At 46.1% G+C, this 26,423-nt stretch overlaps 1 protein-coding gene across 1 annotated transcript in view; it reads right to left on the bottom strand.

Annotated features, from left to right (window-relative positions):
* Positions 1 to 26,423, bottom strand: part of CHRM2 (cholinergic receptor muscarinic 2) — a 269,353-nt gene that overhangs the window by 133,730 nt on the left and 109,200 nt on the right. The gene's annotated exons all lie outside the window — the stretch shown is intronic.

Below are 26,423 nucleotides of genomic sequence, written 5' to 3'. Positions count from 1 at the left end.
ATTAAATAATATGCAAAGTGGTTGGAGGAGACAAAAGAGGAATAATAAAGTCAAATGCTATGCGTTCCATGTCATTGGTAGTCAGAGCAGTGGCGGTCTGTCCATAAAGGGTGCATGGGCATCACCCCCCAATCCATGCATCTGGCTCCCTGATCTACATACAGGACGCTGGACCATGGATTCCAGATTGGGCTCTAATAGGCTTAAAAAAAAGGGTGGGCTCAGGGCGCAGAGCACTGGGGTGGGGAGGCAGGTGCCCGAATTATCGAGCACCAGCCGCCACTGAGTGACTTGCTCATATTTTAGAATACCCCCCAACTTTTTGCAATAGGAACGAGAGACGCCTATTAGCAAAAGTATGTAGGCATAGGACACACCCCCTGCCATGCCCCATTAAAGGAGAATGATACAAAAAAAATGATTGGTTAAACTCACAAGTGCTTATTTTTTTTTTTAACCACTATTATTTTTTTATACTGGCTTTTAAAATTTCTTCATTCAGAAATTTAGCAATTGGATAAATGGTTTAGCGTTTGGAAACACTTTTTGAATAACAAGTAGTGCAATTTATATACAACTATATAGATCAGATCAAAATGAGGGACAAATGAGGAAGAAAGAGGGACATTGCTCCAAATCAGGGACAGTCCCTCGAAATCAGGGACAGTTGGGAGCTATGGTTCAGCCCTTTAGGATAGATGAGGAAGTATTTGCCAAGCTAACAGAGTTCAGGCAGATGTTAGGAGGTTGGGCACAGACTACATATGGACTAATTTAGTCTTTTTTCCATTTGCATAGTCCCCTTCGGCCTCCACAAGCTACCAAACATCAAGCAGTATGTGCTGAGATCTTAGCCGGCATGCTAATACATCTGCGGTGCCCCTCCTAACAACGGCAAATTTAGCAAAAATAATTGCGTGTGAATTACAGGAATACCGTTCCATTAGCAGGTTTGGTTTTGTTGGCAGGACTCACGCAGTTTGTTAAATGTCACACTTTCCCTCGGATCAAGAGATTCATATTTCAAACAGCACACCTCGCTCGATGTCAACAAAGGAGAGAAATGAGTCCCTAGGAGAAGACTTTTCACAGCGAGTCGCCAGCACCCGGCATGGCGGTGTCAAGGGAATACATTCCGAGGAAATGCCAATGACCCCAAAATAGGGCTGAATAGTCCTCCGCATGATGTACGCCGAGCGTAAGTGCAGAATTCCGATGGCTCCTTCCACTCCCGCCGAGAACGGAATCTATTTAAACACAACTGCACGGCCATCACCCACACAGTCCTATTTAAAGCAAATACATGTTCCTTTTACAGGGAAGCCCTATCCACCTGTGACGGCGGGGGCAGAACACGCAGCCATTGTTTGTATGTATTGTATGCTAGGAAGGCGTGCTTATCTGGGAACCTTTATACCCATGCAAGTCCTTGCAGATGCCATCTTGAAACTTTTAGTATGGAGGCACACTGACAACATGCTTGCCTGCCAAAGCTTGGGTCCTGGGCTCAGTTCATATGAGCTTCACTTTTTTTAAACTTCAGGGAGACATAAAATTAAAAAAAGTCTGTATTTATGATTTTTTTTTTTTTTATGCAAGCAGAATAAATACCTACATTTGGCTTGCAGCTCCTGTGCAGCAAAGATCAGAGTTGGGATTGAAGCAGCAGCACCAGAAGCCTACAAGGAGCATGCTGATAGGAGGAGAGCAGTAAGATGAGCTCATCAGTCTGCTGCTTCTCTTCTCAATGTCCAATCACAGGCTGGTGGAGAGACAAGACCTGTAAGCATATTTTAATTGCAGCAAATAAATATTGGGACAGGGCTGTGCTGTGTGGCAGAGCTATGTAAATCTCAAGACCGGATGGACAAATACAAATTCTTTGTCGGGTAAAACAGTTTTTGTGGAATTCAGCTTTAAAGCAGTAGTAGACTCTACAGATTTTTTGGAATTGGCCCATGCCAGCACATGAAATAACGGGCTAGTATTTTATTGATTTATTGCAGGTATTTCTATAGCACCAACAACCTATGCTGCACTTTATGTATATATTGTGCATTATCATCAGTCCCTGCCCTCAAGGAGCTTACAATCTAATGGCCCTTTCACACAGGCTGTCCAATCAGTTCCACCTGTCAGTTTTTCAGGCGGACCTGATCAGAGACTGCATTGTCCTCTATGAATCAGGGGATGTCAGTGGACACATGTTTGCAGTGCTGACACCCGCCGCCATGCGATCGGATCCTGTCCGACAAAAATAGACGTATGGCGGTCCTATTTTCCATCAAATCCATCTGATTTCCCCATAGAGGAGAGTGAGACTGTGTCTGCTCTTTACAGCCAAGCGGACACAGACCTGTCATCCCTCTGCTCATCCGGTATCAGTGGAGCGATCCCCCCTCTGAGCAAGCGGGTTCCATTAAGCAGAGGCACCCATGTGAAAGGAGACTAACTCACATTCATAGATACAGTACACATACTAGGGCCATTTTATACAGGAGGAGATTCATCTACCAGGAGAAGGCCTTATTTCTGGGGGGCAGTGTTTGTGCTAGGAGGGGCGATGGGGGGGGTATTTGGGTATTTGAGCTCAGAGGGCAATTCAGTATGTGTGCTCACAGGGGGATTTGGAGTGGGGGGGGGGATTTGAATGTGAACTTGGATGGGAAACTTGAGGGCTGAAGGATTTGGGGGATGGAGAAGGCAGAGGTTTGTGCTGGGAGTTGGGATTTCAGCAGGGGGTGGATTTGTACTAGGAGGAGGGGGAATATGCTTAGGGGTTAATCATGCGGATTAGTGGCCATTTTTTTTGTTGTTGGGGGGGGGGGTTTGCCGACACATAATGCTCATACATCTTGGGTGGGCACAGTTTGGTACGTTCGCCCTGGGCTCTAGATGACTTTGTCCTGCCGCTGCTGTGGTGGAGACAATTCTAGTGCTTCTAGGCAGAGGTGCTTATCACTCGGGCCACTGTGCTGCCCATGCATGCATACTAGCACATTATGACAGACTTACACTATATTACCAAAAGTACTGGGACACCTGCCTTTACACGCACATGAACTTTAGTGGCATCCCAGTCTTAGTCTTTAGGGCTCAATACTAAGTTGGCCCATCTCTTGCAGCTATAACAGCTTCAACTCTTCTGGGAAGGCTGTCTACAAGGTTTAGGAGTGTGTCTATGGGAATGTTTGACCATTCTTCCAGAAGTGCATTTGTGAGGTCAGGCACTGATGTTGTACAAGAAGGCCTGGCTACCAGTCTCCGCTCTAATCCCAATCCCAAAGGTGTTCTATAGGGTTGAAGTTAGGACTCTGTGCATGCCAGTAAAGTTCCTCCACCCCAAACTCACTCATCCATGTCTTTATGGACCTTGCTTTGTGCACTGGTCCAAATCATTGTCTTTTGGGGGTTGTTCTTGGCCACTTAGTTCCAGTGAAGGGAACTCTTATGCCCTGTACATACGGTCTGACTTTCCGACAGAAAATGTGCGATCGGATCGTGTTGTCGGAAAATCCGATCATGTGTGGGCTCCATCGGACTTTTTCCGTTGGAATTTCCGACACACAAAGTTTGAGAGCTGGATCTAAAATTTTCTGACAACAAAATACTATAGTTTAAATTCGGATCGTGTGTAGACAATTCCAATGGACAAAGTGCCACGCATGCTCAGAATAAATTATAAGACTAAAGCCGTACGTATTTTATGCCACCTCGTTCTGAATGATCGGATTTTCCGTCAACTTTGTGCGACCGTGTATATGCAAGTCAAGTTTGGGGAAAAACCTATTGGAAAAAAATCAGACGGATTTTGTTGTCGGAATGTCCGGCCATGTGTACGGGGCATTAAGGTGTCAGCATGCCAAAACATTTTGGACAATCTCATGCTTCCAACAGTGCTTAAATATGGACCATAAAGACCTGAATGAGTGAGTTTGTGGTGGAGGAACTTGACTGGCCTGTGTCCTATCGGAGAAATTTATCTTAACTTCCTGTCCCAGAGACAAAACAGGAATTAAGTAATAAGGAAATACATTCTTTCCAAAGAAATTCCCTTTTAAAAGCTTGAGTCTAAAAGTATTTTTTTTTTTTTGTTTTTTGATTGGAGTGTACCTTTAAGGAAATTTTATATCTATTTTTTATCATTTCCTCCCCGTCTTTACATTTTCCTCCCCATCTTTACATCGAACCCACCCAGAAACATTCGCACAGCAGGGTAGCCTGACAGATTATTTGTGACTGACATATGTAAAAAGAACAATTCGTCTTCATTATCAGTTTATACAAGTGTCACATCTGGAGTTTGATAAATAGACATCATTAGCATCCTCATTTTTACAGCCAGCCATTTTATCACAATAATGGAATGATGAAAATTAATACACATGCACAATCACAGCCTGCAAGAAAGATGCGTGAGGGCAGATGTCGCCCGTCCTGCCCTATAGCACTGTATAATACGGATTTGAAGGAACAGTAATCCCGAAATAATGAGCTGCACACAAAAATATATACATCTGACAAGAAATTCAGATATCTGACAAATATATGATGCAGGGTGTCTGAATATAACGTTGTGGTCTATGGGCACCAAAGTCTGACTACCCTGGTCACTGCATTCCATAAAAATAACTGACCCGGTCAGGCACACCCCCTCACTTCCTCTGTGGGAGGGGTGTGGCTGTTACTCAGCTCTGCCAGCACAGAGCACTGAAGTGCAGGGATTAGCACTGAAACAAAGGGACATGTTAAGGCATTTCCACGCAACGTGGGGCTAAAGTGATAACAAGGTATGAGACTTCAATTTGGTATGTCCTTGAAAAAAATAATTTTTTTAAAATTCTTTCTTTACTCAGATGACATTGCATACCTGATACTTGGTGAAATTTCCACCCTAGCAATCATTTTGGCTCCTAATGCCCCTTAATTGTCAGGTTCCTGTCTTCTGAATGACTGTATATGCAAGAAGAACTACAGCCACAAATAACAATAAAAAAATAAAAAAACAATCAAAAGCCAATTAAATAATAATAAAACAAATTAAAATACAGCCATTGCTGCAATATTCCCCTTTATTCCAGAGATTTACTTTCTTTCTGATGCTAGATGCCCTCAGTCTGATGGCCGGTGTTCTGCCGTATAGTGTCCGGCCATGAAATAGTGTCCGCCCCGTACTGCGCATGCGCAGTACGGAACAGACAAAGCTTCGGAAAATTTCTGAAGCTGAACGGCGCCTGCGCCGTGAGTGGAGGTGGTGGCCCCACCATCCAAGCGGACATAGGGTTGTGAGTATTAAAGGGCCCCTCGCGGGCGAGCTTCGCTCGCCACGCTTCGGGCTCGGCCTCGCTGTGCTCGGCTCTTTTATATTCCTACTCTATGTCCTCTTGGATAGTGGGGATAGAACCTGGACTCACGGCGCAGGCGCCGTTCATCCTCTGCAATTTTCGGAATCTGTGTTGCTGTGTACTGCGCATGCGCAGTACACAGCGGACACTATCCGATGGAGGACGTTATTAGACAAGACACCGGCATCCTTCAACACACTTCCTCTGAACCCTTCCTGTGCCCACCCCAGCCTGTGACTGCACAGTAAAAGGAAAAGCAGCACTGTGGTGAGTAGTAGTGATGGCCGAACGGTTCGCCCGGCGGTCGTTTCGCGGCGAATTTCCGACATTCGCGGTCCGCACGTTCGAACGCCTTTTTCCGTCGTTCGCCGCGGCGGACTTACGTGTTTAATGTATACAAGAACTTTAACCTTTGGTGACACGTTTATCATGTGATACAGGACAGCCAATTGAGACATGACAGCACATGGACACTTGTACATTCCCCCTAACCTATAAATACACCCGATCCGGTGGCCATTTTACATTCTTTCTTCTGTTAAGATAGGGACAGGTTCCTGTGTGGAGTAGGGAGAGATAAACCACTAGCTATTTGGTACACAAAAGTTCTTTTCAGGACTGGTATAGGTGTTAGGTGTTGATAGGTTTGCTGTGCTGCTGATTCTTGCAGCAGCCTGAGTGTCTTTTGTTAGTTTAGAGAAAGGGAAAGGACGGTGTATGCTACAGGGACAGCCAGATTAGTCTTTCATCATCATCATCATCATCATCATCATTAGCTGTTACTATCAAGGTCCACAAAAGAGCTGTTCCAGTAACCACTAATCGTTCTCTTTTTTTGCCAATTTGTATAGGGACAGGAAGGAAGCAGTGTTGTCAGGCAGTGAGGGTAATTTTAAAGACTTGCTGTTATTATTAGTTCCACAAAGGTTCTTTTCAGGACTGGTATCAGTGGTACAGTAATAGGCTTGTACATGTATAATATTCTTTCTTCCAAATATAGAAAGGATATTATACTTGACTGCTGCCCTTCTGCTGCAGTCTGCTAAACATTCACAACTCACTTGTTCCACAAAAGTTCTTATAAGGACTGGTAACTTGGTATAGGGTGCTACGGTACATAGGCTTGAGTGCGGTACAGTCTGCTGTTCTGTAAGGACCGCTATCGGTCCACAATAGATAGGGTTGACGTGCACCACTGCTGACCGCTGCCCTATACTGCAGCAGTCCTTCAGCGGTATAGGGACTGACGTACAGTCTGCTAATCACTAACACACAACCTGCTTGTTCCACAAAAGTTCTTATAAGGACTGGTAACTTGGTATAGGGTGCTACGGTACATAGGCTTGAGTGCGGTACAGTCTGCTGTTCTGTAAGGACCGCTATCGGTCCACAATAGATAGGGTTGACGTGCACCACTGCTGACCGCTGCCCTATACTGCAGCAGTCCTTCAGCGGTATAGGGACTGACGTACAGTCTGCTAAAAACTAATACACAACCTGCTTGGTCCACAAAAGTTCTTATAAGGACTGGTAACTTGGTATAGGGTGCTACGGTACATAGGCTTGAGTGCGGTACAGTCTGCTGTTCTGTAAGGACCGCTATCGGTCCACAATAGATAGGGTTGACGTGCACCACTGCTGACCGCTCACCTATACTGCAGCAGTCCTTCAGCGGTATAGGGACTGACGTACAGTCTGCTAAACACTAATACACAACCTGCTTGTTCCACAAAAGTTCTTATAAGGACTGGTAACTTGGTATAGGGTGCTACGGTACATAGGCTTGAGTGCGGTACAGTCTGCTGTTCTGTAAGGACCGCTATCGGTCCACAATAGATAGGGTTGACGTGCACCACTGCTGACCGCTCACCTATACTGCAGCAGTCCTTCAGCGGTATAGGGACTGACGTACAGTCTGCTAATCACTAACACACAACCTGCTTGTTCCACAAAAGTTCTTATAAGGACTGGTAACTTGGTATAGGGTGCTACGGTACATAGGCTTGAGTGCGGTACAGTCTGCTGTTCTGTAAGGACCGCTATCGGTCCACAATAGATAGGGTTGACGTGCACCACTGCTGACCGCTCACCTATACTGCAGCAGTCCTTCAGCGGTATAGGGACTGACGTACAGTCTGCTAAACACTAATACACAACCTGCTTGTTCCACAAAAGTTCTTATAAGGACTGGTAACTTGGTATAGGGTGCTACGGTACATAGGCTTGAGTGCGGTACAGTCTGCTGTTCTGTAAGGACCGCTATCGGTCCACAATAGATAGGGTTGACGTGCACCACTGCTGACCGCTGCCCTATACTGCAGCAGTCCTTCAGCGGTATAGGGACTGACGTACAGTCTGCTAAACACTAATACACAACCTGCTTGGTCCACAAAAGTTCTTATAAGGACTGGTAACTTGGTATAGGGTGCTACGGTACATAGGCTTGAGTGCGGTACAGTCTGCTGTTCTGTAAGGACCGCTATCGGTCCACAATAGATAGGGTTGACGTGCACCACTGCTGACCGCTCACCTATACTGCAGCAGTCCTTCAGCGGTATAGGGACTGACGTACAGTCTGCTAATCACTAACACACAACCTGCTTGTTCCACAAAAGTTCTTATAAGGACTGGTAACTTGGTATAGGGTGCTACGGTACATAGGCTTGAGTGCGGTACAGTCTGCTGTTCTGTAAGGACCGCTATCGGTCCACAATAGATAGGGTTGACGTGCACCACTGCTGACCGCTGCCCTATACTGCAGCAGTCCTTCAGCGGTATAGGGACTGACGTACAGTCTGCTAAACACTAATACACAACCTGCTTGGTCCACAAAAGTTCTTATAAGGACTGGTAACTTGGTATAGGGTGCTACGGTACATAGGCTTGAGTGCGGTACAGTCTGCTGTTCTGTAAGGACCGCTATCGGTCCACAATAGATAGGGTTGACGTGCACCACTGCTGACCGCTGCCCTATACTGCAGCAGTCCTTCAGCGGTATAGGGACTGACGTACAGTCTGCTAAACACTAATACACAACCTGCTTGGTCCACAAAAGTTCTTATAAGGACTGGTAACTTGGTATAGGGTGCTACGGTACATAGGCTTGAGTGCGGTACAGTCTGCTGTTCTGTAAGGACCGCTATCGGTCCACAATAGATAGGGTTGACGTGCACCACTGCTGACCGCTGCCCTATACTGCAGCAGTCCTTCAGCGGTATAGGGACTGACGTACAGTCTGCTAAACACTAATACACAACCTGCTTGGTCCACAAAAGTTCTTATAAGGACTGGTAACTTGGTATAGGGTGCTACGGTACATAGGCTTGAGTGCGGTACAGTCTGCTGTTCTGTAAGGACCGCTATAGGTCCACAATAGATAGGGTTGACGTGCACCACTGCTGACCGCTCACCTATACTGCAGCAGTCCTTCAGCGGTATAGGGACTAAGAGTTTTGTCACAGGGTCATTTAAAAAATGACATGCAGAGGAAGAGGCAGGCCCTTCCGCAGGGGTGGTAGGGGTAGGGCAGGAGCAACAGGCTTGAGCCAAAGTGGGAAGTTGCAGAAGGTGCGTTCAATTACTTTAAAGGATGCACCAGACTTGGTTGAGTGGCTCGCTCAGCCTTACTCTTCTGCACCCTCCTCATCCTCTCGATCTGCACCCTCTTCTTCACTCTCTGCTATGTGCACCCCCAAAGACACTACCACCAACAACACGACCACCACCACCACCACCACATACCTTCCGCTTGAGTCACTGGAATTATTTTCCGATCCATATCAAGAGGACATTTCTGATGCGCAGCCACTCTTGGTATTGGATCAGGAAGAGGAGGTAGCAACAAGCGCTACTCAGCAGTCTGACGCCAGTACCCAGATCAGCCCAAGGAGGAGGTTGGTCCCCGGTGTTGCTGCCTACTCCGAGATCTCTACTTATAGCGGTGGGGAAGGTGACGTTGATGATGACGTGTCTAGTGATGTCACGTGGGTGCCCACAAGAGAGGAAGAGGAGGGGAGTTCAGAGGGAGATATGGACCAGCAGATAGGGAGGAGAAGCAGCAATGACTTACATTGCACAGCAGGGACAAAGCAGACTGCAAATGTATCAGGAGCGAGTCATCGACCATGTACGGTCACATCTGGCGCTCCCAGGACACCGGCACATGGCTCCGCAGTGTGGGCTTTTTTTAACGTGTCCGCTGCTGACAATAGCGTTGCCATCTGCAATCTTTGCAGTCAACGCGTTAGTCGCGGTAAGCCCAATACTCACCTAGGGACGACCGCCTTAAGAAGGCACATGAGCAGCCATCACCGAGCCCAGTGGGAGCAACGGAACACACAAAGCCACACTGCAGGCTCTCACCGTCCAGCCTCGTCTTCTACTTCTCCTTCTCCTCTCTCCTCACAATTGTCCTCCACTCCACCTTCCATCACGCCAAGCTCACATTTTTCTGCAAAAAGGCAGGCTTCCGTGGGCCTAATGTTTGAGCGTAAAAAAATGATGATGCCGGATAACCCTCTTGCCCAACGGTTGGCGGCTGGCTTGTCAGAACTCATAGCCCGCCAACTACTGCCATATAAACTGGTGGACTCGGAGGCCTTTCGCAAATTTGTGGCCATTGGAACACCACAATGGAAGGTCCCAGGAAGGAAGTATTTCTCAGAGAAGGGCATCCCAGAGCTATATGGCCATGTTCAGCGGCAAGTGAATGTATCTCTGGCACACAGTGTCGGTGCCAAGATACATCTGACCACAGACACGTGGTCTAGCAAACACGGGCAGGGAAGGTATATCAGTTTTACTGCCCACTGGGTGAACCTTCTGACGGCCGTCAAGCATGTAACCCGTGGCACCCGTGTAGATTTGGTTTTACCGCCACGGATTGCATGCAGGCCTGACTCTTCTTCTCCTCCTCCTACTCCATCCTCCTCCCTCTCCTCCTCAGCTGCCTCCTCCTTTTCCGCTGCTAGCGTCTCTTCCACTGCACCGCCCAAGCTCCCCAGAACCTATTCCACATGCCAGGTGAGACGTTGCCATGCCGTGCTGCGTCTGTTGTGCCTGGAAGCAAAGAGCCACACTGGCCCGGCACTCCTTTCAGCTTTGCGTTCACAGGCAGATGAGTGGCTAACACCGCTCAATTTGACAGTTGGTAAAGTGGTGTGTGACAACGGTGCCAATCTGCTTAGCGCATTGAAACAGGGCAAAATCACGCACGTGCCGTGCATGGCACACGTCTTAAACTTGGTCGTGCAGCGATTCCTTGTCAAATACCCTGGGGTCCAGGACATCTTGCGGCAGGCAAGGAAAATCTCGGCCCATTTCAGAAGATCTTACACGGCCATGGCTCGCCTTGCTGACATTCAGCGGCGACACCATCTGCCGGTCAGACGTCTTATTTGCGATTGCCCGACGCGATGGAACTCAACCTTCTATATGCTTGATAGGCTGCTCCAGCAGAAACGTGCAGTTAACGTCTACCTGTATGAACTCTGCGAAAGAAACGGTTCTGGGGAGCTGGGTTTTTTTTCACCGCGCCAGTGGCTGCTCATGCGCGACACATGCAGACTTCTGCGGCCATTTGAGGAGATCACCAAACTGGTCAGTCGCAGCCATGGCGCCATCAGTGACATGGTACCTTATGCCTTCTTTCTGGAGCGTGCATTGCGTCGTGTCATTGATCAGGCTGTGGAGGAGCAGGAGCGGGAAGATGAGGAAGTCGCAATGCTGGATGAATTCCCAGGGGGGGCTACTCTATCTGAGACAAGTCAACAACAGGAGTCTGATGAGGAGTCAGAGGAGGATGGTGCCGGGGCGGATGAGCAGGAGCAAGAAGAGCATGCTTTAAACCTTTCTGGGATCCCTGTTGTGCGAGGATGGGGAGAGGAGAATGAAGAGGACGACATTATCCTGGATGATGAGCAGGAGCCAGGCCACCACACCGCTTCCACTTTAGTGCAAATGGGGGCCTTCATGCTCCAGTGTTTTAATAGGGACCCCCGTATAAAAAGCATGAGGGTCAAGGACCAGTACTGGGTGGCAACGTACTTAGACCCCCGGTACAAACACAAAATGGCGGAAATGTTACCGCCGTCGCAGAGGGCTGTCAGAATGCAGCACTTCCAGGCCTTGCTTCGAGAAATGCTGCATTCTGCTTTTGCGTGCGCTGGCAGAGGAGCAATTCCCACTCCCAGAGAAGGATTTGCGGGTACCAATCCAACAGCGCCTGCAAGAAGAGGCCGGTTTGAAGATGTGTTGGTGACTTCGGATATGAGGTCATTCTTTCAGCCGACCCATCGACAGGTGTCATCCGGATCCAGCATCAGGGAACGCCTAGACCGTCAGGTGTCCGACTACATTGGGTTAACGGCCGATGTGGACGCTCTGAGGAGTGATGAACCCCTAGACTACTGGGTGGGCAGGCTTGACCTCTGGCCAGAGCTTGCCCAATTTGCAATCGAACTGTTGGCTTGCCCCTCATCCAGTGTCCTGTCCGAAAGGACGTTCAGCGCAGCAGGGGGGATTGTGACCGATAAGCGTACTCGCCTAGCTCACCACAGTGTTAACTACCTCACATTTCTAAAAATGAATGAGGCATGGATCTCGGAGGAATTCAACACATGTGACCAGTAGACCATGTATATGTCTATAAACTATTTTTTTAATCAAGCACACAGACCTTCTTAATTCATTTGGCTCACTTCCTTGACCCAAAAAAGCACACCGTACTATATGCCCCTACCCTCCTCTTTGAAGAGGTTGAGCGGTGTCATATTTCTACTGGGGCTGCTTATGATATCCCTGTGCTGTGCTGACTTCCTCCTGGGGGTTCTTATTATGAAGGGATCACACTATCCCTGTGCTGTGCTGACTTCCTCCTGGGGGTTCTTATTATGAGGGGATCACACCATCCCTGTGCTGTGCTGACTTCCTCCTGGGGCTGCTTACGGTGCTGCTGTCAGTGCTGTATGTCACGGTGCTGCTGTCAGCGCTGTATGTCACGGTGCTGCTGTCAGCGCTGTATGTCACGGTGCTGCTGTCAGCGCTGTATGTCACGGTGCTGCTGTCAGCGCTGTATGTCACGGTGCTGCTGTCAGCGCTGTATGTCACGGTGCTGCTGTCAGCGCTGTATGTCACGGTGCTGCTGTCAGCGCTGTATGTCACGGTGCTGCTGTCAGCGCTGTATGTCACGGTGCTGCTGTCAGCGCTGTATGTCACGGTGCTGCTGTCAGCGCTGTATGTCACGGTGCTGCTGTCAGCGCTGTATGTCACGGTGCTGCTGTCAGTGCTCTGTATTACGGTGCTGCTGTCAGATGCCTCTATCACGGTGCATGTGTCATTCCGGTATGTCACGCTGCTGGTGATCATCTCCTGCACCCTCTTCTTTGCCTACCCTGGTCCCTGACCTTCCCTCTCCTCCATTGCCTTCATTAGCTCCATAGTCCTGAATTGTTAGAACAATTTCCCAAATAAAATAAAAATGCTTGTAGTTATCGATCCCAAATTCACCTCATACATGTATTATGTCATTGTCCAGATGGTGGGACTACGTTTTACCCCCTAATAATTACCACGTGGCCGCAAATTCGACATGAAGGTTTGCAAAGTTCGCCTCCCATTGAAGTCAATGGGGCCCGCGGCGAACGGTCGGTTTCGCGAACGTTTGGGTCCGTTCGCATTTCGCGTTCGCGAAACGTCCCGTCGGAAGTTCGTCCATCACTAGTGAGTAGGAATGAGCTCCGACGTGTTCGCATGCTCCACGTGCAGAGCCCACTAGGAAGTCTGCGCAGCGCTGCGCTAATCACAGGCTGTGAGACATTTTCCGATCTCTGAAGCTGAGCATCGCGGCAATGTCTCACTGCCTGTGATTAGCGCAGCGCCGTGCCGACTTCCCGGCGGGCTTTGCACGTGGAGTATGCGAACACCCCGGAGCTCATCCTTAGTGGTGAGCTTATCTCTCTGTCACCCTGCTCTCTCCTAACAGCATGATTGTTGTCAGTATGCACAGTATACATTGCCTTCATGTACTGCTTCTTCATCTCATACTCCAGCCCTGCTGTACAGGGTCCACAGGAGGGTGAAATCAGGTTTGATTCAGGAAATTACCATATACTGCCTGCATTTAGGACATATATTTACTGATGTAATAATGATTACAGAGCTGCATTCATTTTTTTTATGTTCTGTCTAGATAGCATAGCTCCCAACTGTCCCTGATTTCGAGGGACTGTCCCTGATTTCGAGCAATGTGCCTCTGTCCCTCTTTGCTCCTTATTTGTCCCTCATTTTGCTCTGAGCTATAGAGATGTATATAAAATGCACTTTTTATCTATCAAACAGTGTTTCCCAGTGCTAAACCTTTCATCTAATCTCTAAATTGCTGCATTTGTAAATTCCATAAACTAATAACATGATATAGTAGTGGTAAAAAAAAGCACTTGTGAATTTAACCAATCATTTTTTTGTTGTACAATTCTCCTTTAAGGGGGCATGTGTGTCCTATGCTACATAATTTTGTTGATAGGTGTCCCTGGTTCCCATCTCAGAAAGTTGGGAGGTATGTATCTATAGTCCAGATTTAACAGTAAGACCCCTTTCACACTGGGGCACATTGCAGGCGCTACAGCGCTAAAAATAGCCCCAGCCAGGGGAGGACTGACCATTTGGCTACTCGGGCGCTGCCCAAGGGCCCCGGGCCACTAGGGGGCCCCATCAGGGTTGCCAGCCTCAGTAAAACCAGGGACAGTATGTAAAAAATCTGTGTTTTATTTTTTACATCTGTCTCTGAAATGTCCCTTACAGACATCCTTTTGGTCTAAAAATCCTGAGATTATAGCTGCCCCACCTCTCCAGCACCTTCTCAGCCAATAGAAACATGTCTGTGTATACTGTGTGTGCATGTATGTGTATAGTGTGTGATTGTATACTGTGTGTGTGTATACTGTGTGGCCCCATAATCTCTGATTGCCTGGGGGGCCCATAATCTCCTATTGCCCAGGGGACCCATAATCTCCTATTGCACGGGGGCCCCATAATCTCCTATTGCCCGGGGGCCCCATGAGTTGTCAGTCCGCCCCTGGCGCCAGGAAAGCGCCCCAAAACAGCTGCTGCCATCTCTCCAGTGTGAAAGCCCCTATGCAATCAGGCAGGCCCTTGCACTACATGGTTTTGGTAAATCGGAAGACAAAAAGCTGCAGAAAATCTTATAGTGTGTATGCGGCCTAACACAACTTTTTATCTGCTTACCTATCTTAGCTGCAGCTCTGGTAGTATCATATTGCAAGCCCTGCACACATGCTGAGTTTCTATGGAGAAATAACTTAAATAATTCTGAGATTAAATTTCAAAGCTTGGGAGATAATGAGATGAAGGACAAAGACAAAAGCAAGGATGCAAAGACATAGGAAATAGTTTTTGAGCAAGAAGCCCCCTTCGTAATGCTTCTTTCAGCCAAAGTCTTGTTAGCCATCATGCTGATGTTTTTCTGAACTCTACTTCAATTGTAGGCGTTCTGTTGTGAGCAAGTGACAGGTCCTCTTTGACACCAATGAAAGCAGGTGTACTTCCCAGGGAAATGTGATGGATCAGAGAGACTCTCAGAGACAAGCGAGGGGGCATTTTCATGCCTGCCGTATTCTGGGCCCTGTCAGTGTGATGTATATTCCAGCCTGTATAAATGGCAGCTGTGTGTTGCCATTAATAAATTCTGTCTACCCGTCCGCCTCCAGCCCATTGGTCTTTGTCAGCGAGGCGGGCGGCAGCCAGTCCACCTCCGTACCTCCATAACTCACAGCGGGCACCGCGCGGAGGACTCCGCAAATGGGTCAATTCATCGAAGGGACGATCTGGATGGATGTCAGCGACACCGAGTCATCCATCACCCTGTAAAGTGACGTAGAAGACATCTGCCCCTGGGTTTAACAGCACTGTGATGTCAGTAAGCCTTAGCTAAATCCAACAAGGTGCCCAGTCCTATCAAAGATCGAGCCTAGCAATCATGGATATGGTTTAATATTTAAGTGGATCTTTCAGTAATTTTACAAGTCTTCATAAATAAACTCCTGACATATCATATATACAGCAACAGTACCGGTTTTCAAACAAGCTCCATCTAGGGTTGCCACCTTTGGTTCAAGCCAAACCTGAAAACTTTAGCGGCACATGGGAATTTATTTTTATTTTTTAAAGGGGGAACGCTGTGGAACTCTGATGTAAGGGGGTTTCACCAAAGCCCCCACTTACATCGGAATTGTTATCATCCCTCCTTAAATCATGGTTCCCAAAGCCTCCCTTACATCAGAGTCCACAGAGCACCCCTTACATCTGAGTCCCCCTTAACATAGTACACTCACTCGCTCAAAGGCAGGAGATAGAAGGGAGGAAGGCAGCCTATGCACTTGGTGGTTGTCGTACTTGGTTAGTCAGGGAGCATACTGTAGGTGTGTGCAACCCAGACAGCAGAGGGAACCACACTGGGTGATTAGGGTGTGCCCAGGCATGCCTAAGTTGGGGGGCCACCGTCTAGTCTGAATAATGTGTCCGGGTTTCAGGGAGTCTGAATCCTGGATGCATGAATCAAAATCCGGACTGTCCGGGTGAATACAGAACAGGTGGCAACCCTAGCTCCATCCTTGATCTCCAGTCCAGTGACTCTGCCTAGGCTGCCAAGATGGTATCAATCTGCTGCAGGCAGGAAAGGCATTGATATGATATGTCATGAGTTTATTTATGAAGGCACAAGCAAAAGAGACTGCAGCAGGGGCTGATTGATCCTTGTCCGACTTTTGTGAACACAGCCAAAAAATGCGCAGGCACTCAGATTTTTTGGGTTGTATCATCTCTGAGGCCCGGTTCACATATTTGCGATGCGGGAGCCAGAACGATTCCAGTGCGGGTTCCTGCATCGCATTTAAACTGCCGGCTGTGCGGGAGCCAGCGTGATTCTAGTGCGGGTTCCTGTATCGCATTTCACCTGCCGGCTCACACTGACATCTGCAAAACCGTTGCAGGTGTCAATGCAAAGTTAATGACACCCCCAGATCGTTTCACAGGTGCAGGAATCGGATCACACCCATGCAATCCGATTCCAGTGCAGAAAAAGGGTCCTGCACTATTTTGGTGCGAATGCAATGCAAATTCAGCCTTACAATATGTATGGCTGAATTTGTATAGCACAGTCATCGCATGCGATCTGTTCAGCAGTGCGATGTGAATCACATACAATTTCTAACATGACACTAGTGTGAACCCAGCCTGAGCAAATCTCAGTCTAATAAGAAGATGTTGACCCTGAAAATGGCTGGACAAAGATGGCTTTGTCCTTCTGGAGAGAAGAGCAGATGAAGACATTGTCAGGGGGAGTACTGTAATCTCTGTGAGAGGTAATAATTACCTGGAGAGGTTACACTTACACATTACTTAGCCGGCTGCACTTAACAGAAAACATTTACCTGTTGCTAAGTCTTCTGTAAAGAGAAAGTATAGATTTTTTTTAGTAAGGTTCAATGTATTATTGCAGTCATTGCTGAAGTTGGAACAAAGAACAAAAAAGGTCAGCACGGTACTTTATTTTTAAAGAAAAAGCAAAATCGCACTCTTTTTAAAAACGCACTGCATTGAGAAAGCTGCCAGTTTACATGTTATGCGATTCAAAATGCATCTAATTCGCATATATGTAAACTAAGCCTTAGGGTTTACATGTGTTTAAAGTGGTACGTTAGATTTTGCTATTATAGAGAACATCTACAACATAAAACAAATTTAGACTAAGTAATACCTTGAGAAATGTAACTATTGTCCTGAATTCTACCTGAAAAATGGCAGTGCACTCCTGTGTCTACTGCCCCATAATTGAACATCGGTTGCTCTGACTACTACTGTCACCAGATTTGGAGTGAGATTTGGCAATGTCACTACTTTGCAGATCACTGTTCTCTCTGCTGGAGAGGAAGATGTACCTGAGGACCTGCAGTGCAAGAACCTCCCTGCTTCTTCCATTCCATTGATCTGTGCTTCCTCCATCTGTCCTGCTTCTTGATAACCATATCCACTACTACCATCAACTCACCAGTCCTCAAGAGAACAGCTCTGACATGAGGAAGCAAACTCCTGCTTCTACCAACATGGCTGCCTTCCACCCAATGGGGTTGATTTACTAAAGCTGGAAAGTGCAAAAGCTGGTGCTGCTGTGGATGGTTGACAACCAGCTTATAACTTTAGCTTGTTCAATTAAGCTTTGACAACGAGATCTAGAAGATGACTGGTTTCTATGCAGAGCTGCACCACAATTTACTCACTCCAGTTTTAGTAAATCCCCCCACACTTTGAAACTAGACATGGTAAGTCAGTGGCATTTTAAATTAGTAATGGAGGAAAGATCAGCAGCAGGGAGCCTGCTGGCAATACTATTGACTAGACTAGTCCTTTACTCTCTGCTTGCCTTTTTTTTTTCAGCCCACCTGGTTGAGGTTCTGCTCTCATCCTGTATAGGGGTAGCCAAACTTGCTCTTTACCTGTGGATTTGCCTTTAGTAAATAAACTCCCCAGTCCTTTGTTGAAAGCAGATCTACTTCTGCACTACCAGTACACAGAAGACCACCAGTATGACTTCATGCTCACAAGCTGTGGCACACTTGCCCCAAAACATGCCAACCAGAAACCCCAAACATCACATGGAAAGCTGGTCACATATATCTTTAAAGGAAACCAGTCACCATGTTCAACCGAAATGATTACTCTATGTACAAAGCATACTTGTCAACACTTCCAATGTTAAAGTAAACCCTTACATATGCCCAGTGAAGTGAAAAGTCTCAGGAAATACACGGAGATTAAAGAGTTTGTAAACGCTCATGTTTTTTTCACCTTAATGCATTCTATGCATTAAGGTGAAAAACCTTCTGTGGTGCTGCAGCCTGCCCCATTTTACTTACCTGACCCCGATCTTTCTCTGGCTGGGAACAAGCATACCAGCTCTACCTGGTGTCTCATATCTGGATTGGAAAGATTGATAGCAGCGCAGCCACTGGCTCCCACTGCTGTCAATCAAATCCAATGACGCGGGGCCCGGGGGGGCGGAGCCGAGTCCTGCATTCTTTGTGAATGGACACAGATGCAGTACTCAGGAGAGCGACAGCACGGGTGTCCACCAAGGACAGCACTTCTCCAATGTGGACTCTCAATGCGGGGAGGAGCCACCAGCGCTGCCGAGCGACCCCAGAAGAGGAGGACCAGGCGTAAGTATGACATTTTTTTTTTTTCTTAAAAACAAGGGTTTACAACCCCTTTAAACACATCCTCCAACATAAGTTGTATTTGTTTATCTGCAGCCATCTCTTCTCTACAGCCTTCTAAAACACACAGCTCAAAGGCTCCAGCAGGGGGCAGGAATCTGATGTCACACACTGCACAGAGAGGAGAGCTCAGTGTAATCTGAGATTTGAGTGGAGGGAATGGACGCACTCCCCTCTTCAGTCTCACAGGGAAACATACAAGTCTGAGGCCGTCAATCACCTTCTGTGTGCTGGAGGGGGGTGGGGCCATCGTCCGGATTCTGTGATGTCAGCATGACGTGTCAGAATGGACTAATGCACATAACAGAGAGAAGAGAGAGAGCAGACAGAAATCACACTCGGTGCTTGGGACTGAGGCAAGTACACACTATAGAGGGATGTGCATTGTTCATTTTTCATTTTACAACCACTTTTGGAAAATGCTTTGGACGCTCCTCCAAAAAACACGGCACAATACACGCTAAGGTGCTGTGATTAGCACTCTACCTGTTGGTCCAGCCAAACCGTAATGATGTGAATCGGTCCTATCAATAGGACAATGGCCTGCCAGATCTATGTATACATGACAGGTCCACTTTACATGAGATGCAGAAAAAACGTTCTCTGTTATATAGAGAGGAGCCAAAGTTTGATGTTACATTACAGTCATAAAACAAAACTTTCTAAGTCTCCCAATTAGGAGGAGAAATGTGGGGCAGTCATTGTACTGTATCGCTGTCACATTTAAACCAAACCTAAAAATAACATTGTAGCAAAATGATGGAATGTATTCTAAAACGAAGATCAGAGTTTTCTTGGCAAATCCATCGTTATCAAGTTTTGAGCGAGCAGGAAAGAGCAGGCAAAGCGCAGATGGTTCATTTAGCGAGTGGCGAATCATATTTTATCCAAGGCTCCTCAGGTGTTCTGTCTCTATGTGTAATAATGTCAGGCTGACAGCCGTTGTATTAAACCGTAATCCTATTTCTGTCCTCCTCTAGGTCTAATATCTAAGGTTTAACATCCCTTCAGAATGTTTTTCCTTTTTTAATTTGTATTTTTTCATCAGAGAAGTTAAAACTGAAGTTTAATCTGACTCTTTTTACAAGAAAAAAATTGTTTTACTAGAAAAATACTTAAGAGTCCCCTAAGATTATATTTTTAGCAGATGTCCTAAAAAATAAAATGGCGTTTTTTATTTTTTTTATTTTAATGTCACATCTTGAAAAAAAAAATACACTTCAATGAAGTGGTGTATCTGGATTTTGCAAAAGCAATTGACACAGTTCCTCATAAACGTTTACTGTACAAAATAAGGTCCATTGGCATGGACCATAGGGTGAGTACATGGATTGAAAACTGGCTACAAGGGCGAGTTCAGAGGGTGGTGATAAATGAGGAGTACTCGGAATGGTCAGAGGTGGGTAGTGGGGTCCCCCAGGTTTCTGTGCTGGGACCAATCCTATTTATTTTGTTCATAAATGACCTGGAGGATGGATTAAACAATTCAATCTCTATGTTTGCGGACGATACTAAGCTAAGCAGGGTAATAACTTCTCCGCAGGATGTGGAAACCTTCCAAGAAGATCTGAACAAATGAATGGGATAGGCAATTACATGGCAAATGAGGTTTAATGTAGTAAAATGTAAAATAATGCATTTGGGTGGCAAAAATATGAATGCGATTTATACACTGGGGGGATAACCTTTGGGGGAATCTAGGATGGAAAAGGACCTGGGGGTCCTAGTAGATGGCAATGGCATGCAATGCCAATCTGCTGCTATCAAAGCAAACTGAATATTGGCATTCATTAAAAAGGGGATCAACTCCAGAGATAAAACGATAATTCTCCTACTCTACAAGACTCTGGTCCGGCCGCACCTGGAGTATGTTGTCCAGTTCTGGGCACCAGTCCTCAGGAAGGATATACTGGAAATGGAGCAAGTACAAAGAAGAGCAACAAAGCTAATAAAGGGTCTGGAGAGTATTAGTTATGAGGAAAGGTTACGAGCACTGAGCTTATTCTCTCTGGAGAAGAGACGCTTAGGAGGAGATATGATTTCAATATACAAATACCGTACTGGTGACCCCACAATAGGGATAAATCTTTTTCACAGAAGGGATTTTAATAAGACATGTGGCCACTCTTTAAAATTAGAAGAAAAGAGGTTTAACCTTAAACTATGTAGAGGGTTCTTTACTGTAAGAGCGGCAAGGATGTGGAATTCCCTTCCACAGGTGGTGGTCTCAGTTGGGAGCATCGATAGTTTCAAGAAACTATTAGATAAGCACCTGACCGACCTCAACATACAGGGATATACAGTGTAATACTGACATATAATCACACACATAGGTTGGACTTGATGGACTTGAGTCTTTTTTCAACCTCACCTGCTATGTAATTATGTAACTCTGAAAAAAAAAAAAATATATATATATAAACATTTTTTTTTTTGTAAAATATGAAAGATTATGTTACGCCAAGTAAGTAGATGCATAACATGTGCTTTACAATTGCATTTTCTTGTGGAATGGCACCAAACTATGGTACTTAAAAAAATCTCAATAGGCGATGCTTGAAACATTTTTACAGATTACCAGTTTACAGTTACAGAGGAGGCCTACTGCTAGAATTATTGCTCTCACTTTGACGTTTGCAACGATACCTCTCATGTGTGGTGCGAACACCATTTACGTATGTGGGCGTGGCCTATTTATGCATTCACCACTTCACGTGAGCATGAGGAGATGGAGGTGCTCTACGTTTTTTTATTATTATTATTTATTTTATAACTTTTTTTATTTTTACACAGTCCCTTTAAAAAAACAGTTTTTTTTCCATTTCTTGTCAAAAAATATAAACATCCCTTGTGACAACAATAAGGCATGACATGTCCTCTAAGACCCCACATCTCTACTTAACAATGGAAAGCATAAGATAAAAAACAAAACAAAAAAACATTGATCTAATGTTTTAAACAAAGAAAATGGCCTTGTTTACATCGGCCGTGAACCAGAAGTGATGTCATAACTTCGTTCCAGTCCTCCTAGGCCATAGAGATGAGCAGAGGCCATCTTTCTTCTGTTCATGCCTGTTCATGCCACCAGCGCTGGATCAGTTCTCGGGCTTCCTGATCAGCCAGGTAACCTGAGAACCACCAAAAAGCCGTAGGAGGGTGCGACCCCTCCTGCCACTTCTAAAAGTGAACCAGAGGCTAATCAGCTGCTCGAATCACTTATTGCAGAAAGACCAGTGCCTGTGGAAAATTGTAATACTGGAGTTATGGCATCTGGCTGCAGCCATAACCCTGCGATTAAACGTCAGTCATGACGTGTTTTCCAGTTAGGCGTCAGCAAGGCGTTAAATAAATCCTTTATGTTTTCATTATATACCTTATTTTCGATCCATTGATGTCAGCGCTGTTCTTCTCTCTGCAATGTAGACAGATCATGGCTGGTGGGAGGGGCCAGCAGGGTGCTGTTTATAGCTTAACCACTTGCCTACAGGGCACTTACACCCCTTTTCTGCCCAGGCCATTTTTCAGCTTTCAGCACTATCGCACTTTGAATGACAATTGCACAGTCATGCTACACTGTACTCAGATGAAATTTTTGATCATTTTCTTCACACAAATAGAGTTTTTTCTTTTAGTGGTATTTAATGACGGCTGGGTTTTTTATCTTTTACTAAAAATATATATTTTTTTTTTACTTGGTTTCTGTCAGTAAATTTTGTAATTAAGTAATTTTTCTCCTTCACTGATGTGCGCCGATGAGGCGGCACTGATAGGCTGAACTGGTGGGCATTGATGAGATGGTACTTATTGGCACTGATGAGGAAGCACTAATATGCCGCACTTATGTGCACTGATAGGTGGCACTGATGAGCACTTATAGGCGGCACTGATGGGCACTGATAGGCGGCACTGGTGGGCACTGATAGGCAGCACGGATAGGCAATATTGATGAGCACTGATGGGCATTGATGGGTGGCACTGATGGGCAACACTGATGGGCATTGATGGACAGCAGTGATGGGCATTTACGGGCAGCCAGTATGGACTGGCATCATTAATGGGCACTGATTGGTGACCACTGATTGCTGGCAGTGGTAGGCACTGATTGCTGGCACTGGTGGGCTCTTATCGCTGGCACTGATTTGTGACACTGGTGGCGCTATTGTAATCAGGGCACTGATGATCAGTGCCCTGATTACATGTGTAGATGTCCCCCTGAGTATAGATGCTGCTGATCGGCTCTCCTCGCTTCGTAATCTGTCAGTGTGAGGTGAGGAGCGCCTTTTACCGGCATCTCTGTGATTGGACACAGCCGATCACATGGTTAAAGAGTCACAAATCCCCCTAAATCACCACTCATAGTACACTCCCTCCCCCCCAAAAAAAGTTCCTCTCCTAGAACAATACTTACCCTCTTCCGCCCCCCAAATCCCCCTTCCAACACAAATGCCCCCCCCCAATCTCATTGTGGCGCCCCCCTCTCCACACCTCACATGATACCATAGTGCAAATATATACACTATATTACCAAAAGAATTGGAACGTCTGCCTTAACAAGCACATGAACTTTAATGGTATCCCAGTCTTAGTCCGTAGGGTTCAATATTGAGTTGGGCCCCCTATAACAACTTCAACCCTTCTGGGAAGGCTGTCCACAAGGTTTAAGAGTGTGTCTATGGGAATGTTTGACCATTCTTCCAGAAGTGCATGTGTGAGGTCAGGCACTGATGTTGGACAAGAAGGCCTGGCTCTCAATCTCCGTTCAAATTCATCCCAAAGGTGTTCTATCGGGTTGAAGTTAGGACTCGTGGACTCAGGACAGTGCAGGCTAGTCAAGTTCCTCCAACACAAACTCACTCATCCATGTCTTTATGGACCTTGCTTTTTTTTTTTACTGGTGCACAGTCATGTTGGAACAGGAAGGGGCCATCCCCAAACTGTTCCCACAAAGTTGGGAGCATGAAATTGTCCAAAATGTCACAGGCCAGTCAAGTTCCCCCCCCCCCCCCCAAACTCATTCATGTCTTTATGGACATTATTTATGCAGTGTTGGAAGCATATTATTTGTCCAAAATGTCTTGGTATGCAGACGCCTTAAGAGTTCCCTTCACTGGAACTAAGTGGCCAAGAACAACCCCCGAAAAACAACCCCACACCATAATTACCTCTCCACCAAATGATTTGAACCAGTGCGCAAAGCAAGGTCCATAAAGACATGGATGAGTGAGTTTGGGGTGGAGGAACTTGACTGGCCTGCACAGAGTCCTGACCTCATCCCAATAGAACACCTTTGGGATGAATTAGAGTGGAGACTGCAAGCCAGGTCTTCTCATCCATCATCGGTGCCTGATCTCACAAATGCACTTCTGGAAGAATGGTCAAACATTCCCATATACCCACTCCTAAACCTTGTGGACAGCCTTCCCAGAAGAGTTGAAGCTGTTATAGCTGCAAAGGGGGGGCCAACTCAATATTGAACCCTACAGACTAAGACTGGGATGTCATTAATGTTAATGTGCGTGTGAAGGCAGCCGTACCAATACTTTTGGTAATATAGGGTATATGTAATGATGTCTTAATGAATACAAAGCTGCGTTATTTGTGACTTCTACATCTGGCTGGTGTTCATTTTAATCCGTCTTTGTAGCTATGAACATTGAAATCTATTCAGAGCTAATGCCTACTCTTTCTGCCTTACCATTATCTACTCAGATTCAGAATTACTCCTATATGCAAGCATTCTACCGCCGTGAACAATTCAAACATTTTTTTTCACTTTGTAAATTCAATAGCTGCGTTGGCTTTGCTGAGCTCCGAGCAGGAAAGGCGCACAGCCGACGGTTATTGCCGAGGATAATTCAGTAAAGTGATTTTGGCATATGGGTAGAGAAGGCGCATCACCTTTTGCTTCGACCGCTTACGAGTCGCCTTTGCCTGTGCAGAGAGCTGCTGCATTAAGCTCTTGTCTGTCCTTCTATAATCACTTAAATCCTCTTTCATCCTCATTTACACACACACACACACACACACACACATACACACACACACACACACGGTATTACAGCAATGATGGAGCACGGAGACAGGACTGCAGCACAAGAACAACAAAGATTTCCTGTCTTCTGCTCTCCTATAAATAACGCTAGAAAAATCCAGATTATTATTTTTTTGTGTGTGTGTCAATGGGGAATACTGCAGACCAGATTTGCCAATTCAAGTGTTGACATACAGAAGGGCTCCTGTCTGAATAATTTATTTCAAATGCTTTCACTACAGCACGGCAGTACATATTTGCGTTCATGTAAGTCCCTGCAGCTAAAGGAGCTTGCAATCTAATGATACTACAACAGTCTTATGCACCCTAAATTAACTCCCATTTGACCCTCTCTGGACTCATATCCTTTTGTCCCTCTTTGACAGACGTTTGCCCCTGTTTGGTTGTCACTGGGTTCCAAATTTAGGCTTGCTCCTACAGGTTTGCCTTAAATTAAGAGCAAAAGAAAATAAATAAATAAATAGCGCAGGGCAGACATGACCAGGTGAAGAGGGGTGACAAGTTAGGGGAGGGTTAATAGGTAGAGGTTTTTTTCAGTTGAATAGGGGGGCTTATTGGAGGTAGTGGTGGCTGGGTTGGACAGCTTGGTGGGGTAGTGGTGGGGTTTGGACAGCTTTAGAAGGGGTGGTTTCAGTCCTGGCATCCAGTGGGAGATCGGCGGATGCAGGAAGCAGCTTCCCACCCACCCTCCCTCATTTTGTCAAATTTTCATTGCTATAATGTGTTGTCATACTGAAAGTCATGACAGCTGGGCATTTTTGTTAGTCTTTGCTGGTTGGTGAAAAGAACTAGGACAGTGATGGCGAACCTTGGCACCCCAGATGTTATGGAACTACATTTCCCATGATGCTCATGCACTCTGCAGTGTAGTTGAGCATCATGGGAAATGTAGTTCCAAAACATCTGGGGTGCCAAGGTTCGCCATCACTGAACTAGGATAAGTGAATGGTAAAGGACCCATCGGTGGTATGTGTGCCTCTGCTAAAGGCCTCTTGAGCCCTTTAGGGAAAGAGAGCCTTGACTGATGGGGGGACATGACCAGGGCGGGTCAAGGTGACAGAGGGTTCACTAAGGATTGGTTGTTAGGGAGGACGGGCTGGGCCTGAGCTCGGTAAATGTGGTGCCCCAGGGGATTCTGGGTCTTCCTGGAAGCGTGCAGTTTGGGGGTCATTTACTAAAGGAAAATCCACTTTGCACTGTAAGCTCACTTAAAAATAAAGTCGCTGTAGATCCGAGGGGGACATGCAATGAAAATAAAAAAACAGCATTTTAGCTTGCACATAAATGAATGATAAAATCAGCAGAGCTTCCCATCATTTCAGATATACCCTTCGATTTAGAGCGATTGCACTTCCAAGTACAATTTAAGTGCACTTGCAGTGCAAAGTGGATTTGCCTTTCGTAAATAACTCCCTTTAACATGAATATGGAAATGGTTGCACTGTGGGTAGCGTGTTGTTTCCGAACCCATGTATTGCGTTTTGAGGCCTATCATGATAAAGTTCCCATCAGTGTATAATGGAAAATATTTTTTGGGTGCCTCAAAGAGCAACAGGCTTAGCGACTGATCTGTTTCAAGGAATGCTTTTCTCCTTTATGTTAATTTAAGTTTAAAATTGTTAATAAAAGGCTGCTATGGCCATTTTCACTCTATTCGCTGTGTGGTCTATGTTGTTGGGATAGGTAAAGTGAAGTGATTGGTGGTGGTCTGAGTATGGCCTTTCAGCCAGTAAGTTA

Source organism: Lithobates pipiens, unplaced genomic scaffold (assembly GCF_037356315.1).
Source record: "Lithobates pipiens isolate NorthernLeopardFrog02 unplaced genomic scaffold, aLitPip1_a1.2 Scaffold_8, whole genome shotgun sequence".
NCBI lineage: Eukaryota > Metazoa > Chordata > Amphibia > Anura > Ranidae > Lithobates > Lithobates pipiens.
The sequence above is the reverse complement of the archived record's forward strand: the minus strand, read 5'-3'. Positions and strand labels throughout refer to the sequence as shown.